Here is an 18885-nt window from a genome sequence, read left to right as displayed (position 1 = left end):
GCTTACAGTGTTATTAAGCTGGGTACCTGGACTCCTGACACCATGGTAGGAAATAGGAAGCTGATCTAGATATGCCTTTCATCTGATCTAACAGGGCTCTTCTTACATTCATTTGTCAGATGAAGATGGTGATATATTATGCTATTTTTTCTAGAAAAAGAGGTGCTGGAACTCACCATGAACACCTCCCTTATTCTCTTAGAATGGCAATGGCACCCACTTGAGAGGTGCCAGAACTGAGTTCCGGCGAGTTCCAGCTGGAAAAAAGCCCTGAAGATATATTTATTCATTTATACCCCACCTTTCCCTCATAGGCACTCAAGGCGGCTTACAGACAAAAATAAGAATGACTAAAAAATATAAAACATAGCGCATTGGAACAAAAAAGTCTTCACCTGCCAGTAGAAGGCCAACAAGGAGGGAGCCAGTTTGGCTTATCTAGGGAGGGAATTCCAAAATCTGGGAGCAGCCACTGAGAAGGCCCTATCCTGTGTCCCTACCAAGCATGCCTGTGAGGGTGGCAAGACTGACGGAAGGGCCTCCCCAGAGATCTCAAAACCTAGGCAGATTCTTATGAGTGAATGAGGTCTTTCAGATAGCTTGGATCTAAGTGGCAGGTGCTTTTGCCAGTTCTGTGTAGCAGGGATGGGAAAGGCCTTTCCTCAGTGCTCCAGAGCAACCACGTTCCTCAAAATCCGCTACTGATCATCCTTCTGACTCTGCACAAAACTGCTCGTTACATCCTTATTAAATCTGTGCCCATGAAGCCAAGTTTTGAAAAGCAGCAATGCCGAGGAGGATAATTGCTTAATGACAGTTAATGCTTCTTGCAACACTTGTGGTTGCTTTAATACATGGGAACAGGCAGCTGATCTGGGGATGCAAGAGAAAGAGGCTCAAGATAATTAGGCGCTTGCAACTTACACCAAATAGAAAGATCTCATCTCATTGCAATAGGTGTGGGATGAAGGCACAAACACCCTTTAATGGGAACTTAGATGCATTAGTTAATTGTAGGTAGGCACTGCTGTGCCTTCAACTTCTCAGTGACTGCAGTGATCTAATGAGCTGAGGAGGGGAGGTGTCTGTGGGTCTGTGACATGTTATAATCTATATAGGCTATACCTTTGTGCCCACCTTCCCTTTTCCACATTGATATTTGTGGCAAGCAGTGTGTTCCAAGCACAGAGGTAAGGGATGGGAGAATCCAGCAGTTTTTACTGTCTCAGTTTCTCTCTTTTTCTAATCTCCACATTTCTGAAGGAATTTGAAAATTCTTCAGCATTTTACAGCAGATTTGTCCTAGTAAACACATTTTTGCATGCAGCTGTGAATAACGTACACATTTTTGCAAGCCGTTTTTCCTAACATAATGCATTTTGATACATCATTTTCTCTTATATATTCATTTTTAAGCACACTTTCCCCTAATATATACACATTTTGGTGACTGTGTCGCAAAATATAAATCAGTGGAATTTTGAAGGATGGCTATGCTTTGGTTTGTTATTTTTCAGTGTTTTAAAATTTGTTTGTTTTGGTAGATTCGGCTTTAAATGTACTGTATTTTTTGGTGTATAAAACTAGATTTCCCCCATAAAAAATAATGTCTAAACTCAGGGGGCGTCTAATACACGGATACATCTCCCCTCATTTTCTTAAATCTGAGTCCGCAAAAATTGGGGATGCCTTATACATGGGGGCATCTTATAGATGGGAAAATACGGTAAACTAAAATTTCTTCCCCCATCCCTATTCAGAAGTAAAACCCTATTCCGACTTAAACTGGGCTTACTCCAGTATAAGTCTGCATAGGATTAACCATTTTTTTTGCTGTCCACAGCAATTTTAAAAACAAAAATTAAACCCAGCGGTTCCCTTCCTAAAAATGCAACAGGAAAGCAGTACAAAATTCCTGCCAGAGGCATCTCATCGCTTTCTGTATCTCCTGAGCTACACACTGTACACGGCAGTGTCCGTCATCCAAGAAGGCTGCACACAAAGTGAAGCACAGAGTGTGGCCAGTAAATGAGCACAGATACTACTTTGCTGCAAGTAATATTTAGAAAGACACTTGGTGTGCTTGGAGCTACATAGAAGCTGTTTGCTGGAGTAGTACCCGCTTTGGGGTTGCTTGGTTTTAGACGCCAGCTGAAAACCTGCCTCTCACATCAGGCCTTTTAATATAGAGCAGGATCCTCAAGCCTGGCTGGAAGCCCAATGAGGCAATCTAAGCTTCTCTATTTAGCGTCCAGGGGGAATTTTGAAAAATGGCCTAAATGTCTGGGTTTTTGCCAACGGAACGAGAAAGTGTGTGGCAACCCTAGGTTATGCGTGTGTGTGTGTGTGTGTGTGTGTGTAGGAACTAGCCTACTGTACAAAAAATTTAAAAGTGTTGCTCTGCTCACTTTTACCTTAGCCACCACACTCATGTAGCCCTTGAGAGGAGGTTACTCAGAAGCTAATGTAGCCCTTGCAGTGAAAAAGTTTCCCAAGAAGATAAAGTCCCTACCAGAGAAGAATGGCAGATTTAAGTTGATGGATTATGCCGAAATGGCAAAAATGACTGGAAGAATCAGAAATCAGGAAGAGCAAATTTTTAAAATAAGGAATGGGGGAAATTTATAATTTATCTTAAAAACCATTGTAAACAGCTAAAACTGTTAGTAGGGTTGAAATAACACTTGTAGTTTAATGGTGAATTTTGGACATAATGGAGATGTAAAAGATTTGGAGTATCATAAATGTTATGTACTGAAGTTCACACCCTGGGCCAGCAGGGGGATACTGTAGATAGTTATGCAAATGAAGGATCGAAAAGTGACGTTCAGTGATTGGATAGTTTGTATGCAAATGAAGGATCGAAAAGTGACGTTCAGTGATTGGATAGTTTTAGAAAATGGCAACAGTTACATTGTTCTGGAGCTCTATATAAGCAGGCTGACTGAGCTCCTCAGTTAGTTCTGTTCCAGCTTACAATAAAGAGCTGCTTTGGAAGAATCGCTGTGTCGTCTGATATGTTCGCCCACAACTTAACACTAAAAGATGCAGGAGGAAATGATTAACAATAGGACCTACAAAGGGGAAGAGGGAAGTCCAGGAGATTCTTTGGAATCTTGCCTTTATGTTGTATGTTGGATATGAGATTGTAAAACTTTAATCTGAAAACCAAATATATATTTTTTTTTAAAAAAAGAACAAAAGTAAAGAAAAAGTTTCCCCATTCCTGCTGTAGAGTGGACTGCAGAAAATGGTTAGGTGTGTTCTATCTACAGTGGTACCTCAGGTTACATACGCTCCAGGTTACAGATTCTGCTAACCCAGAAATAGTGCTTCAGGTTAAGAACTTTGCTTCAGGATGAGAACAGAAATCGTGCTCCAGCGGCTTGGCGGCAGCAGGAGGCCCCATTAGCTAAAGTGGTGCTTCAGGTTAAGAACAGTTTCAGGTTAAGAACAGACCTCCGGAACAAATTAAGTACTTAACCCGAGGTACCACTGTAATGTATTACCGATTTATATTTCCTCCTTTTTATTACCGTTGTTTAATGCGTTTGTCGCTGTCGCTCACCCTGGGGTCCTAGGATTATGGGTGGGGCAAACGTTTTTAACATGAAGACTAAAAGAGACAACAACATGCAAATGGTGAACACGGGGCGTGCTGGGTTGGAAGATTTAGGACAGAGAAAAGAAAGCACTTCTTCACACAACACGTGGTCAAACTATGGAACTTGCTTCCCCCAGAAGGCAGATTAGACAGATTCATGGAGGAAGGGGTGCTCAGTGGCTAGCAGCCATGATGGCTACGCTCTGCCTCCATAGTTGGAGGCTGCAATGATTCCTAATGCTAGTTGCTGGAAACCACAGGAGGGGAGACAGCGCTTGTGCGCATGTTATGCTCCCTGGTTCCCCACAGGCAGGGCTTTCCCCCATCTTTATAGAACTCATTTCCGGCACCTCTCAAGTGGGTGCGAAGGCCATTCTAAGAGAATGTTCCTGGTGAGTTCCAGCACCTCTTTTTCTAGAAAACACAGCACTCCTCACAGGCATCTGGTTGGCCACTGTGAGAACGGGATGGATGATCCAGCAGGCTCATCTTATGTTCTCATGTATTATACAGTGGTACCTCAGGTTACAGATGCTTCAGGTTACAGACGCTTCAGGTTACAGACTCCGCTAACCCAGAAATAGTACCTCGGGTTAAGTACTTTGCTTCAGGATGAGAACAGAAATTGTGCGGTGGTGGTGTGGTGGCAGCAGCGGGAGGCCCCATTAGGTAAAGTGGTACCTCAGGTTAAGAACAGTTTCAGGTTAATAACGGATCTCCAGAATGAATTAAGTTCTTAACCCGAGGTACCACTGTAAATAATGATCTGTCATAGTTGCATTTGATGATTGCAATGTGTAAAATAATTCTGATGACCCTCATATCCCAACTTTCCCCCAAGGAGCTCAGCGTAGCAGTCGTGATTCGCCCTTTCATATGGCTCAGTGTGGATTTGAACTCTGAACTCCCACGTCCCAATCCACTATATACTGTCGTGCTGTAAACCACTCCGGGTGTTCAGTAGCAAAAGAGCACCATGTAAAGTGGTAACCATTATTCCAATGTTATCAGTGCAGTCCTACGGAGGTCTGTGGGGTGGTGGGAGCCCTTCCTGGAGAAACCACCAGTCCTTAAGCCTTGTTGGCTTGTGCTAGTCCAGGCTAGAAGGCAGAGGAGAGGAACAGTTTGTTCCCCACCTCACAGCAGATGAGTGTTTCCTAATTGCTCTCCTATTAATATTGGAGAGGCAAGGAGAAAGAAATTTTACCAGCTTCAGAGCAAGCACCGTTGTTGTTTTAAGCCAATTTGGTGGAGGTATGTCATGGAAATCAGTGCCCACTCAAACAATAGTGGCTACATTTCATAACTTGCTGCAAAAGCTTGGGCAAAATAATGTGTCTTTAACCAACACCGAAATCAAGTAAAGTTGGTCCCATGCACACTTCTGAGAGGTGTGGGAGATGCGATTACAAATCTCCCAGGTCACATCCAGCTTAGACCTGAGTGACTGCCAAGGCATAATTTGAAGCCAGTCTCACCACTACAAACTCCTCAGCTCCGAAACACATTAATTTTCTCCATTTTTATATTCCATATTTCTTCCATCATGGAACCCAAAGCAGCAACTACCTGGTTCCCTAGCAGTCACCCACCCACCCACCCACCAGGCAGTGGCCAGGCTGCTGAGGTCACCCTCTGCTCAACCAATTAGGATTATTAGGGGTGAAAGTCTCCAGTCTCAAATGATTTGAAATTGCTCTCTTTTGGCCTTCAGATCTGCCTTTTAAAAAAAAGAAGCCCAAACAAACAATAGCAACTTAGTTCTAAGAGTTAGGAATTAAAAGGAGACAGAGAAATAGCAATTCCCCCTTCCAAACTGAAGAGGGAAGATGAACTTTCATTTCAATCTGGAATGCAAAATATATGCATTTTTTAAAAAATAATGAAAAAATGTGTGAGGTAATGTAACTGTTTGTTTATTGGGCTCTTCTATTCACTCACCAGACCTGACTCACTCTCTCTCTCTCTCTCTCTCTCTCTCTCTCTCTCTCTCTCACACACACACACAATCACACACACACACACACACAATTGTGGAAAGCAACCCTGCCTTTAAATAATGACATCTACATAACCGGTTATTCAACATATAAAATTATGTGTTAACCTTTGTCTCTAATTATAAGTTACCCAAGCATACTGAGACATTGATAGGAATATGATAATTTTAGAGTTTGGAGACAGGCTGTCTTCTCGCTTCAGTTCACTTTTCTAATTAAGATCATTATACTCAGCACACTCAGGTTGATGCACAACTCAGATAAACACATGCCCAGTGGATTCCATCAGGCTTCATTTCTAACGAACAACGTTCCACCACTAATTCGTATTTTTATGTTGTGGACTGCACTGTGTTTTTCAGACACAAATTTTAATAATAATAATAATAATAATAATAATAATAATAATAATAATAATACCAATACCACCTCTAGAGTTCTTGTTCTTCCCAAACCCACTTACCTGAATAATACCATCTAACCCTATAACAAAACAATTTATCTTAACTGCAGTGAAGTGATGCTCTTCAGTTTATATTATTAAATGTCATGGCATTTGCTTTCAGGACACAGTCAACCTTTGCAGAATAAACTTTAAACAGAGCTTCTGCCAAAGAGTCTTCAAACAGCATGGGCAATCATCTTGTGCCAACCTCTTTGTGAGAAGGGTTACAAGTACTTCGTTTTCACTAGAAACCAGTGTATATTGTTGCATGCAGTTTTGGGGGAGCAGGCTGTATGCCAAGACCCTTCTATTGCCTGGGCCCCTCTTCTAATTCTAGGAATGGCCAAGCTAGCTTGCTGGTGAGGTGATGGAGCATTAAGGAGAACAAAGAGAGTGGCTCTGTGGAAGAAGGCAAATAGGTGCTGCCCCCTCCCACAACTCGCAGATTGTTGGGAAGACAAAGACAGAGTTTAGAGTGGAAAGTTTTGACTGATGTGAGCTAGAAGCAAAGCAACAAGCTGGAAAAGGGTGGTGGTGTTTGATTTCTGTTTGAATCCAAAGCTGCAGCTATGGGGGAAGCAAGGCTCTGTTGGGGTGTTAATGCTGTGAACCTCTCCATCGTGGGCTCAAATTGTATATATGTGTAACAAAAATAATCATATATCTTAAAAAATGCCCCAATCTCCGAGTGGCGTGAGATTCCAGGGGTTCCAGGCCCTTACCCAGGGTTTGCGTCTCCTTTGGAATGAGGGACAGTAGAAACTGTCAACAACTCCTTCCCACAAATTATTTCTCATAGTCTGAGACGCACCTGCCAAACAGACCAAGCTAGACAGAGTGCATTCAACCATTTTTTAGAAACTCAAACCTACACCAATACCTAAAATGAAACGAACAATTAAACCCATATTGAATAAAAATGAATCAGTGCATACCCTCCAAGACTGGATCTAGACACATAAAAAAAAGCGTTACAGGAAAACGCGTTCTAAAGCTCATAATGGAAAATCACATGGCTAAAGGATCAAACTCTACAGAGCCATCTGGTCTTGCATGTTTATAATGCAGTTATAACGCTATAATTAGCTGAATGTAGCTATGTCCCAAGTCTCGATTTTCCAGGAACAGTTCCAGAATGTCTCTATTTCCCCTGCTAGTGCTGCCGCGACCAAGCTCAGAGGAGGATGAGACAAGAGGCTGGGGGCACCAAATTTTGGCGTCTTACAGTGCGCCAAGATCCGCCACAGATTTTGTCCTCAGGCATTATGTCCCTATCCCACCATATAACAAGTACCAGTAATGCCCAGGCTGACTACACATGATGCATTTGAAAATACATATACATTTGCTCCAGTTTGTATGTACATTCCTAGCTTGCTCAGTCATAGTTTACCAAGTCAAGAATGAGCACTGAGCTTACATGTTTGCCTCTTCCCTCGCCTCCTGACTTCATGTGTAGCTGATATTGGCCCTTTCCTTTCCTTTTTTTCTTTTTTTACACTTAGACCTAGAAGTTCCCTGTCCTGGGTGGAGTGCTAGTTAAATCTAAAATTACCCATTCTGGGGTATTCACTGGAAAAGAAACTTGCCCCATGGTGTAAACTAGATTGTGGAGAATGAAACATTGCTTCCAATTCTGGCAGTTGCATTCTCTTAAGTGATAAGTGAGGTGGTGAGCTATCCAGAATAGCCTTCCATTATTATTTTTTTCAAAAAAAAATTATTGGTTTTCACAATATAAACAAACACATAAGACAAACAAACATAAATCATAGCCTTATTGAAAATTACTGTATTTTTTGCTCTATAAGACTCACTTTTTCCCTCCTAAAAAGTAAGGGGAAATGTGTGTGCGTGTTATGGAGCGAATGCAGGTTGCACAGCTATCCCAGAAGCCAGAACAGCAAGAGGGATTGCTGCGCAGCAATCCCTCTTGCTGTTCTGGCTTCTGGGATTCAGGATATTTTTTTTCTTGTTTTCCTCCTCCAAAAACTAGGTGCGCCTTATGGTCTGGTGCGTCTTATAGAGCGAAAAATACGGTACACTTATTAACTTTGTTAAGTGACTTCCCCACTTCCCCTTGGTTGAATTTCATTGCATATGCTTTTCTCAAGTCACAATTCTTATAAAATTTAACTTAAACATTAACATCCTTAAATCTTCACTTTATGAAATTAAACATATTAATTCATCACTTAACATAAATAAAATCCTAAGCCAATTAAGTATCTGCAAGCTGTTTTCAGTTAATTTAACTTAACATATTTAACTAAATTATCATTAAATTTAATCCACTCTTCCTGATACTCCTCCTCCCTCTTCCGGCTAGGTCGGCTAGCTCCGAAAAATCCATCATCTTCATCTGCCATTCTTCTATCGGTAATTCTTGGGTTTTCCACTTTTTAGCTAACAAAATACGAGCAGCAGTTGTGGCATACAAAAATAATTTAACATCTTCAGAATAGCCTTCCAAAATATACCACTAATCTTTTTGGAAATGTACTTGAGGAATACATGAAGAAATATATTATCCATGGTGAAATCGTCATCTTAAGTGTATTAACATTACTCTGTTCCACTGCTAGTGAGGTATGTCAAATTAACATCAAACTATGGAAAGTGAAAGACCCGCTGGTATTTCTAACAGTAAAACAGGGCCGAAGTGTTAAGAGTGAACATAGCGTGTACCTATATAATGTGAAGGGAACAGTCTGGTTTGTTCCGTCTTCATTATGAAAAGGGACGGCTTGCCACCTAGTGGAGATGGATTTTACTACAGTATGATGCACAAGTTACTGTAAATTAAAATCTTAATGACATTCTATATATAACTTGATGGGAAGATGCATTTGTTGTCTGGCGCCTTGCCTGCAGCTATAGCTTAATTTAAAAACCGACTTGGCTTTTATAGTTGCTGTTCCTGTTTTATTTGTTCTATTTCATTTTGATTTGAAATAATAATAATTATTAGGTTAATCCCTTGGATTCTTGGATGAAAGGATAAGAAGTCCTTCTCTTGAAGAGTGCCAATATACATTTATATTTCCATAACCTTGTCAGTTATGAATATTAGATGTTTAGTATTAAATTTCATTGTTTCATAGCAGCAGTGGACTAACTCTTTTGCATACCCACTCTCTTGCTGCTAACAGTTTTAATAAATTGGAGCTTTTGGTAATAGATGGTGATGTGTTACTGGCCAACTGACCAAATGTCATTTTGAGTGGGAAAATGACCAACACTTACAAATACCCTCTGAGTTGTTTCTTCCTTCCCCCTTCCTGTTGCACCCCAGTGTACTCTCTTGAGGGTTGGAAAGCCCTCTGGAACAGAATTATCTGTAATCAATGACAATTGAAAAGCCCACCCTCCTTTCAGGATCAGAATTGCCTTTCTGTTCACATAGTGCACCTTTGATTTAAAGTGATAGTACTGTATGCAAACCTAGACAGCATCTTAAAAAATAGAGACATCACCTTGCCAACAAAGGTCCGTATAGTAAAAGCTATGGTTTTCCCAGTAGTGATGTATGGAAGTGAGAGCTGGACCATAAAGAAGGCTGATCGCCGAAGAATTGATGCTTTTGAATTATGGTGCTGGAGGAGACTCTTGAGAGTCCCATGGACTGCAAGAAGATCAAACCTATCCATTCTGAAGGAAATCAGCCCTGAGTGCTCACTGGAAGGACAGATTGTGAAGCTGAGGCTCCAGTACTTTGGCCACCTCATGAGAAGAAAAGACACCCTGGAAAAGACCCTGATGTTGGGAAAGATGGAGGGCACAAGGAGAAGGGGGCGACAGAGGACGAGATGGTTGGCTGGTGTTCTCGAAGCTACCAGCATGAGCTTGACCAAACTGCGGGAGGCAGTGGAAGACAGGAGTGCCTGGCGTGCTCTGGTCCATGGGGTCACGAAGAGTCAGACATGACTAAACGACTAAACAACAACAACTGTATGCAAAACACTTTCAGTTATTATTGTAGGGAATCCATTGGGATGGGTTCAGCTAACAAGTGCTGCTAGTGGAAGTGTGCCCAAAGACTTCTACTAATGCAATAGGGCTTTCGATCTGCCGCCGCCGCCAAATTAGCTCTGTGGGGATCAGGAGAACTCAGCCCAGGGGGGGGAAAGAGAGTTGGGTTTTTTTTAAGTCTGGCAAGCTGAAATGCTTGCCCTGAGAGAAAGATTTCCTGAGAGAATGAATTCCTCCCATTGTTAAAAATTGTGATAAATTCAAATGAAAGAGCAGACTAGCATAAAAGGAAACAAATGTGTGTTAAAACTGCAAACACGTAGATCACTTTCTCATTCTCACCCCACCCACAGTTTTCTATTAACTGCAGACTTCATTCCATTGCTTACCATGAAATAATGTAACCCACCAATCCAATAACTCTAGGAAATAGAGAGGGAAGATTGCAGCACTTGAAATTAGTGATGGAATGCAGAATATAGTAGTCCACACACATCCAGACTCAAACAGGTATGGAAACCTGAAAGGCTACATGGTTAATTACACCTATCAACACTAAACCTGTGATGCCTTCTCAAAGGGTTTAAATCCTAGAGCTCAGTCAGTAGAAAAAGCTTGATATGATCAGGGAAATTTATTTATTTTTGCATTCATTCCTTCAGTTTATATCTCAGTCTTCATCAATCGCATTGATGCCAAGATTACATCTTAACTGCTTTATCTAAAACATCAAGTAAAGCCCAATGGTTGGCAATAGAAAAAATAAGACTGTAGCAGCTCATTACCAGTGGTCAGTAGAAGATTTATCCAGTACATTCACTGAACAAATAATTAAATTGAACAACTACTCTGGGGCACCTGCAGAGACAAGATAGTCTGACATATTAATAATGACATTTCAACAGCACAAAAGGCAAGGCAGTTTGCTGTAATGTTGCATATATTGATTTTGTAATGCACACAGCAAAGCCATTTGCCAACTAAATTTCAAGTCTGAATCCTCGCACGTGAAGAACATATTTGTATTCTGAAGTATAAATATGCCTCATCTTCTATGTCACTTGCCAAAACATAGCATTCAATTCTTTCCCAGCCATTATCAGATGAATGACTCCTGAGAAAAGATGTTTGAACCTGATACACAAAGCAAATCTGTGAAACATGACGTTGTGTTAAGGAAAAGGCTGGTGTGAACATGTACAAAATCATATTAGGATATTAAAGGAGACAAGGAGCTGATGCCATTATAAACCTAAAAGCATTTTCTGCGATGAAACAGGCTTCTGTTTATGTTGCTCAAAAGTGATAACCTGATTTTGACCTTGTATTTAAAGCAGCAAGAGGACAGCTGTGATTTCTAGAGCAGAACCTCTATTGGAAGAACATGCTGTTATTTGTGCCTTTTGCTGCTCTTACCTGTGAATGAGTTGTACCTGTTGCTGCTCTTATCTGTGAATGAGTTAGTTTAAATGGTATCGTATGAAGACTCTTAACCTGATCTGCCTATATGTTATCCTCTAATCTGTAAATTACATGGAATGTGTGTGCTCATTTTACATCCTACCAGTGACAGGAAAACCCTCCTCATCAGAAATGGGAACTAGCTTTTACAAATCCCATGAAGTTCAGAAAAAAGTGTCTAAGGGAATCACATCAGACATCATCACATCAAACGTGGGTCTCCAGCTGTTATTGGACTGCAACTCCCATCATTCCTGACCACTGGTCTTGCTAGCTAGGGATGATGGGTGGGATGAATGTGTCAGAAGAACAAAGAAAGAGCTCTGCTATATCAGACCAAAGACTCACCTAGCCTAGGGCCTGTGGCCAACTAGGTGCCTATGGGAAGCCCAAAAGCTGGCCACGGGACAATAATAGCCCTTGTTTTCTGCTGTTGCTCAGTTATAGAACCCAGAATAAAGATCTTCCTTAGGATGCATTCAGATGTGAGGGTGATCTTGTTAGTTCTCCTGATAACAATGCTAACACATATATCCTGGATTCTCACATTCCTTTTACACTGCCTTACCTGTTGTGTTATGAAACTGTGGCTTTTTGATCAGACGCAGGTGGCGCTGTGGGTTAAAGCCTCAGCGCCTAGGACTTGCCGATTGAAAGGTTGGCGGTTCGAATCCCTGCGGCGGGGTGCGCTCCCGCTGCTCGGTCCCAGCGCCTGCCAACCTAGCAGTTCGAAAGCACCTCCGGGTGCAAGTAGATAAATAGGGACCACTTACCAGCGGGAAGGTAAACGGCGTTTCCGTGTGCAGCTCTGGCTCGCCAGATGCAGCTTTGTCACACTGGCCACGTGACCCGGAAGTGTCTCCGGACAGCGCTGGCCCCTGGCCTCTTAAGTGAGATGGGCGCACAACCCCAGAGTCTGTCAAGACTGGCCCGTACGGGCAGGGGTACCTTTACCTTTACCTTTACAGTCATATTGTGTTAAATTTTAAATGGCTGGAAGGAATTGTGTGCTGAAACACCACCCCAAAATTCATAATGTGGAACTACAAAACTCCCATGATTTTCTCAATTAACAGTGTTGCAGATGGATCTTTTTTTCTGGGAGCAAATGACATGGAAAGGAGTGCCAAATTTCAGCTAGTTTTCAAGAAGTAGTTTGATGATGGGTGAAAGATCATTTGAAAATTATGCTAAAAGGTCGGGAAAACTTATGGAATGTAAATTTGAAATTTACAGCCAGCTATAGCATAAGAGACGACATGATGAAAATGGCCCATAGGTGGTACCTCACTCCTTCCAGATTATCAAGAATGTATAAAAATTTGGCGAATGCTTGTTGGAGATGTGGAGGAAATAACGGTGACATGATCCACATGTGGTGGACATGTGAAAAGATTAAGACTTTTGGGGGGGAAATATACAATGAATTAAAAAAGATGATGGGGATAACTTTTACTTAAAAACCGGAGGCATTTCTATAACATGTGTAAAGGGACCTGACAGGAAGTCAAAATTGAAGAAAAGATTTTGTAAGATAAAAGGAGGAAAATATTTATTTTCATTATTATTATTATTATTGTTGTTGTTGTTGTTGTTGTGCGGGTGTGTGTTTTGTATGGAATCTGGGAGGAAATAAGATGGTAAATAACAAATAACAAATAACAAACAAAATATTGATGTATGTAATTTTTATTTCTCAGTTATATTTTGTGGTAGTATGGTTGTAATGTTTTTTGTAACATAAAATCATTCATATTTTTATTTTAAAGAAAGATCATATGGAAATTGTCAGGTAAGGAAATATGGAATAAAGTGCTGTCTGAATGCAACCTTCTTTTTAAACCTTCTTTAAAAGTGTGTATTTCATCAAACGCAGGAAAGAGTAATACGCAAGCCTTGCTTGGCTGAATGAACTCTCAGTATCTTTGTACATTATCAGAAAGTCTATCATCATTGCTCCTAGCACATTATGAGGACAAACCACTAAATGTTAATCCAAAGTACTCACAATTAGAGTCGGTTAAGTATTGAGAATGCTTCATGGGAATGGTTATCTTTGAAGTCAAATCAGCTTTTTGGCAAACATGAGAACATACAGCTGCTTCATTCAGTTTTCTGTCCATCTCTCTCCCACTCCTAAACATGTCTATGTTCTCACCAGTGATTTATATTATTTGCAAGGGATAATAATAGGTATACGTCAACCTCCCTTCCTTAAATATCTGTTCCCAGTCTCTAAATTGTTTGGTGTCTTCCAAGTCCAACAATATTTTGTTCTTCTCTATAATTTACTGTACTTTGAACGAACATTCACCAAATTATATTGTGATAGTTAGCTACTGTAACTTGTTTAATGCTTACAGAACATTGTGCTATTGTTAGGAAGTTCACAAATAAATGATAGGCTTTCACTCCTCTTGATCCTCCTAGCTTCTAGAGTTTGTCTAGACTAGACCCAAAAAAAGTATTCAGATTTGCATAAAATTTGCATCAGCTAATTTAGATGCAAATTTATAAATAATTGCTATAATTTAAATAGAAATACACCTCACCATAGTGGGGAAGACTGTGATCAGGTGATCTGTGTACCTACTTCATCCAAGTAGGCAATTTCAAGGCCCCTGAATTTGGATGGGTCAGTCCTTCACATAGAGGACTGTGCTCTGTAAAAGACATTTATACCTCTGATACAAATGACATCAGCCTGAGCAAGGTAGTCTGTTGCATGCACTGTGATACCAAAGGCACTTTCAGTAATCACAGCAGGTAACTCGTCCATCTCCAACAGCAAAGGTTTATCTTGGAGAACTATGTCTTGGGTATACAACTGTGTGCTTTGCATGCTGGGAAAATGTAATAAGCAGAAGCACAACCGTGAGGAGAGATGTGAAGCCATTCCACATTTCCTGACATGACAATCCCTCAAGAACCTCTTAGACCTCTAGGAAACTGTCCTAAACATTGATTAAGAGGATGCAAAAATAGTGTTTCCCTGGTAAATTTTAAACATACTTTCATGCCCCTGGTCCATTAGACCAATAATGAATTTTATTCATACTGTGATGACTCAGACTTGATAGGATACGAATAAGTGATGACTCCTATACAATATATATTTTGATGTAAGGTTTCATTTATAATGCAACTGGGAGCACCAGTCTTCCAAAACGTTTCCCCGAGGGTGTTTTCCCCACAACAGCTATCAAGTCTTTTTCCCCTTCTTTTAGATTTTTCTTCTTTTTTTTCTTCTTTTAGATTTAAGTAGACTTTTCATTTTTAAAAATATATTGTGTTGTGAGGTGGTGAGTGGCTGTCCAGGTGCAGTCCTGATTTGTATATTATCTATGCAAGTACTAAGAAATTAGTCTCACCAAATTATATTTGCTTAATGCGTTCATCAACACAATTCGTAAAGGGACCCATGACCGTTAGGTCCAGTCGCGGATGACTCTGGGGTTGTGGCGCTCATCTTGCTTTACTGGCCGAGGGAGCCAGTGTACAGCTTCTGGGTCATGTGGCCAGCATGACTAAGCCGCTTCTGGTGAACCAGAGCAGTGCACGGAAATGCTGTTTACCTTCCCGCCAGAGTGGTACCTATTTCTCTACTTGCACTTTGATGTGCTTTCGAACTGCTAGGCCCCGTCACGGGGATTCAAACCGCTGACCTTCCAATCAGCAAGCCCTAGGCTTTGTGGTTTAGACCACAGTACCACCCGCATCACAATATTGGCCTGTAAATGTGGACATATGATGGTATCTGCTGGTAATATTCTATTCCTCACTTAGAAACCTCAAGGGCCTCAGAGAGGGGCTGAAATTGCTAGTGAAGAACTCATGCACAAGGGATTTCACACTTAGATGCTGTGGTGCCCAAACAAAGAAAAAGGACATACATACTAATACAAAAGCCACTTTCTCACCTCATGAAGCAGCAAAGCCGGTCAAAAACACAACACTGAAATATTAACATATATTTTCTCATTGGCCCAAAAATCCTGAAATGTAAAAATTAAATTAAGTGTATCAGAGCTTGGGGTGCTTTTGCTTATGTTTTACAGTAAATGTGGAAACTAATGACTGAACCATCAAAAACCTGGGCAGGATTACAGAAAGAGCTTTTGTAACCTAGCAACAAGTTACCTAGCAACAATGCAGGGTTTCAGCATGGGCGGAGATACGTTGGGCGGGGGGACAGATTGCTGACTATATAAGATGGGTGGGAAAACAGATTAAATAATTGCTACAATCATTTACTTATTTGTCACATTTGCATTCACCTTTCTCTCAGCTGGAAGGCAGGTGTGTGTTCAGTCCACCATTATTATTATTTTTAAATCACATTATCTGCTCTCAGACAAATGCCTCAGAACGGGGTTTCACATGCTAGCACCACTCCATGTGTTGGGGAGGGTGCTTTAGTGCTTATGTTCTGTTTATTGGCTTTTCATGGACATCTGGTTACCCACTGTGAGAACAGGACGCTGGAATAGATGGGCCTTTGCTCTGATCCAGCTCTTCTTATGCATTTACTGAACGTGTGCATCACAGTCTTGTTGCCGAGCAACAACGTGCAGAGCTCCTTAGAGTGGGAGGCCAGCCAACCAGAAGAGTCTCTGAGGAGTACTTGGCTGGAGGCAGAGTCAGCATCCAAAGTCAGGTCCAGTCCTAGGGTCTGGCGAGCAGCAATCTGCGTTTCAGGAAATCCAACGATCATGGGGTCAAGGGTCAAGACGAGCAGGAAGCAGCAAGGTCGGGGCCAGGAACTACAAGCGTTGTTTCCAGCATCCGACTGCTGCTCGAAGCTCTGCTTGAGAAGGCTGAAGCCAGCTGGTTCTCAGCAGTGCTTGCTCCCCCTTTAGGCTGCCGTTCAACAGGCGAAGCTGACTCCTGGCCCATGAGGTGGTAGCAGGTCTACACATGCTGGCCTCCCCCCGATATGCATGCATCTGTTGTTAGCATGAACGTGGTCTACGTGGTGCCATGGCCCTGTGGATAGACCCCTCAAGATCCCTAGATGAGGCAGGTGCCTCCAAGGAGGTAACAGATAGTGTGAGAGAGGGGCGTCCCATTAGCACCAGAAGCCCCTTGCGCAGAACCCTCAAGAGCCAGTCCTTCCACTGCCTCCATGGTCTGAAGCAATTACTTGGCTCTTCTTCTACACTATTCTGAAATCCTCAGGAGAGCATAGAACCCCTCAGCAATGCAACAGCCAATGCCTGAGAAATCAGGGAGGGCCTCTTTCATATCTTTGAAGGCTTCCAGGAGGAGAGTTTGCCACTCTTAACAGGATGGCTCACTTTTATGAGCTCCAAATTTTTGTTGGAGCACTATCTACGCTTGCTAGGGAAGGACACTGCTATCCATCCTGGGACTTTGCCTTGTTCCACACTCCAAGATCTCAGACACTGTCTAAGGTCCTGCTCTGTCACTTGACTTCATGCTTTGAACTTTCCACCTGGCCTACGAATTGTGCTTGGAGCAGGACTTTTGTGTACGGTTCTATGTACACAGGTTGTGCGTACTCGCATAAGTTGTGAGTTACCTGTCCTTTTTTCCTTTTAGAGTGCATCCACACAAGCAGCCTACATTGACTATTTAAAGTGAATAGTACATTATAAGGGTTGTTGTTTTTTTAATTAATATTTGAAATTATCCTGGGATAAAAGATGCTTTATTTTTATTCTTGCAGCCACTCTTGGTTTGCATTCAGGTTATAGATTCCATTTTGCTAATATTACTTTTACAACACTGCCTAAAATTACATTTTCCCAGGCTGCATAAAAAGGACTTCCAAGCATCATTGTGGCGTTTCTGACAATTTATGAATATTGTTAGATTTAATACTAAATAGATTTCTAAAGTTTGCTCTATTATCATAAAAAAATACCTTGTGTATTGAGGTGTTTGTCATGTTCAGGTAGTCCAATACCAATGATTTGGTTTGTTGCCATGGATATGGTCAGAGGCAGTGAGAGTAATGCAATTCCATACACAATTTGCACGGGGAGGCGGCTTTTTATGTTTCTACAATTGGAATTTTCTTCCTAAATTAATACTCTGAATATGGCAATCTTCGCCAAGGAACTTTGTGAGCGTGTTGTGAACATGGCTTCTAATCTGGTGAACTGGTGAACCCAGCTGGGGCCCACAGAATCTGAACCCACTTTTTAGCTGGGTTCCTCTCTTGCCTGCTGTCCTCAGAAGAGATGAGATCAGGTCATGGGAAGCACAGGAGGCTAGTCACAGTTTCAAAAGGAGGCTAGTCACAGTTTCAGAGGAGTAGTTAGCATAGCAGCTACTCTAAGTCAGGCCCTTTACAGTGGTACCTCGGGTTACATACACTTCAGGTTACATGCACTTCAGGTTACAGACTCCACTAAGCCAGAAATAGTACCTCGGGTTAAGAACTTTACCTCAGGATGAGAACAGAAATCACGTGGTGGCAGCAGGAGGCCCCATTAGCTAAAGTGGTGCTTCAGGTTAAGAACAGTTTCAGGTTAAAAACGGACCTCCAGAACAAATTAAGTTCTTAACCTGAGGTACCACTGTATAGTTTGTGTGTGTGTGTGTGTGTGTGTGAGAGAGAGAGAGAGAGAGAGAGAGAGGGCTAGCTCCACTTTGAAGAGGGATGGATCATTTGGTTGTTCTTGTTTTTATTTTTATTTTAATAATGTATTTTGCGATTTGTATATTGTGATTTTATGCTTCTGTGATTTTACCCTGAGACCTGTGGGTATAGGGCAGTATACAAATTTAATAAATAAATGAATAAACAAGTAACTGCAGGCAAAGAGCCCTTCCAGGGGGCGAATGGGGGCCCCTGTCACTTGGCCCTGCAGAGGCAGCACTCCAAACAACAATGGGCTGCTGTGACTAGCCTCCTTTTGAATTTCCCATAATGCCTCAGAGTCAGGGGCATCGTTTATGATTTGACCCCAGAATGTCCCGCTTTTCCTTAAGATGTCCCTATTTCCATTGGAGAAATGTTGATGGGTGTGGCATTACCTGACTCCCGAGTCGTCTGAAGGCAATCTTGTATAGGGAAGGGTTTTTTAAATGTTTAATGTTTTATTATGTTTTTATATAGGTTGGAAGCTGCCCAGAGTGGCTGGGGCAACCCAAGTAAGATGTGTGGGGTATAAATAGTAAAATTATCATTATGGAATGGGACGTCCCTATTTTTGCCAGATAAATGTTGGAGGGTATGCAAAAGCTGAGGCTGCTGAATGGACTCTCGGGCTGGGGTGTTGTTTGTGAGGGTTTTTTGTGGGGTGGGGTGTTTTTTGTGTGTTGTTGATTTGGGGGGGTTGTATCTTTGTTTTAGATCTTGTGATTTATGTGGATTTTCCCCCTAGTTTGGTTGTGTAGTTTAAAATGTTTTATTTACTGCTTATGACTACTTT

Source organism: Podarcis gaigeae, assembly GCF_964106915.1.
Source record: "Podarcis gaigeae genome assembly, chromosome: 3".
Lineage (NCBI taxonomy): Eukaryota > Metazoa > Chordata > Lepidosauria > Squamata > Lacertidae > Podarcis > Podarcis gaigeae.
This window is presented reverse-complemented; position numbering follows the sequence as displayed.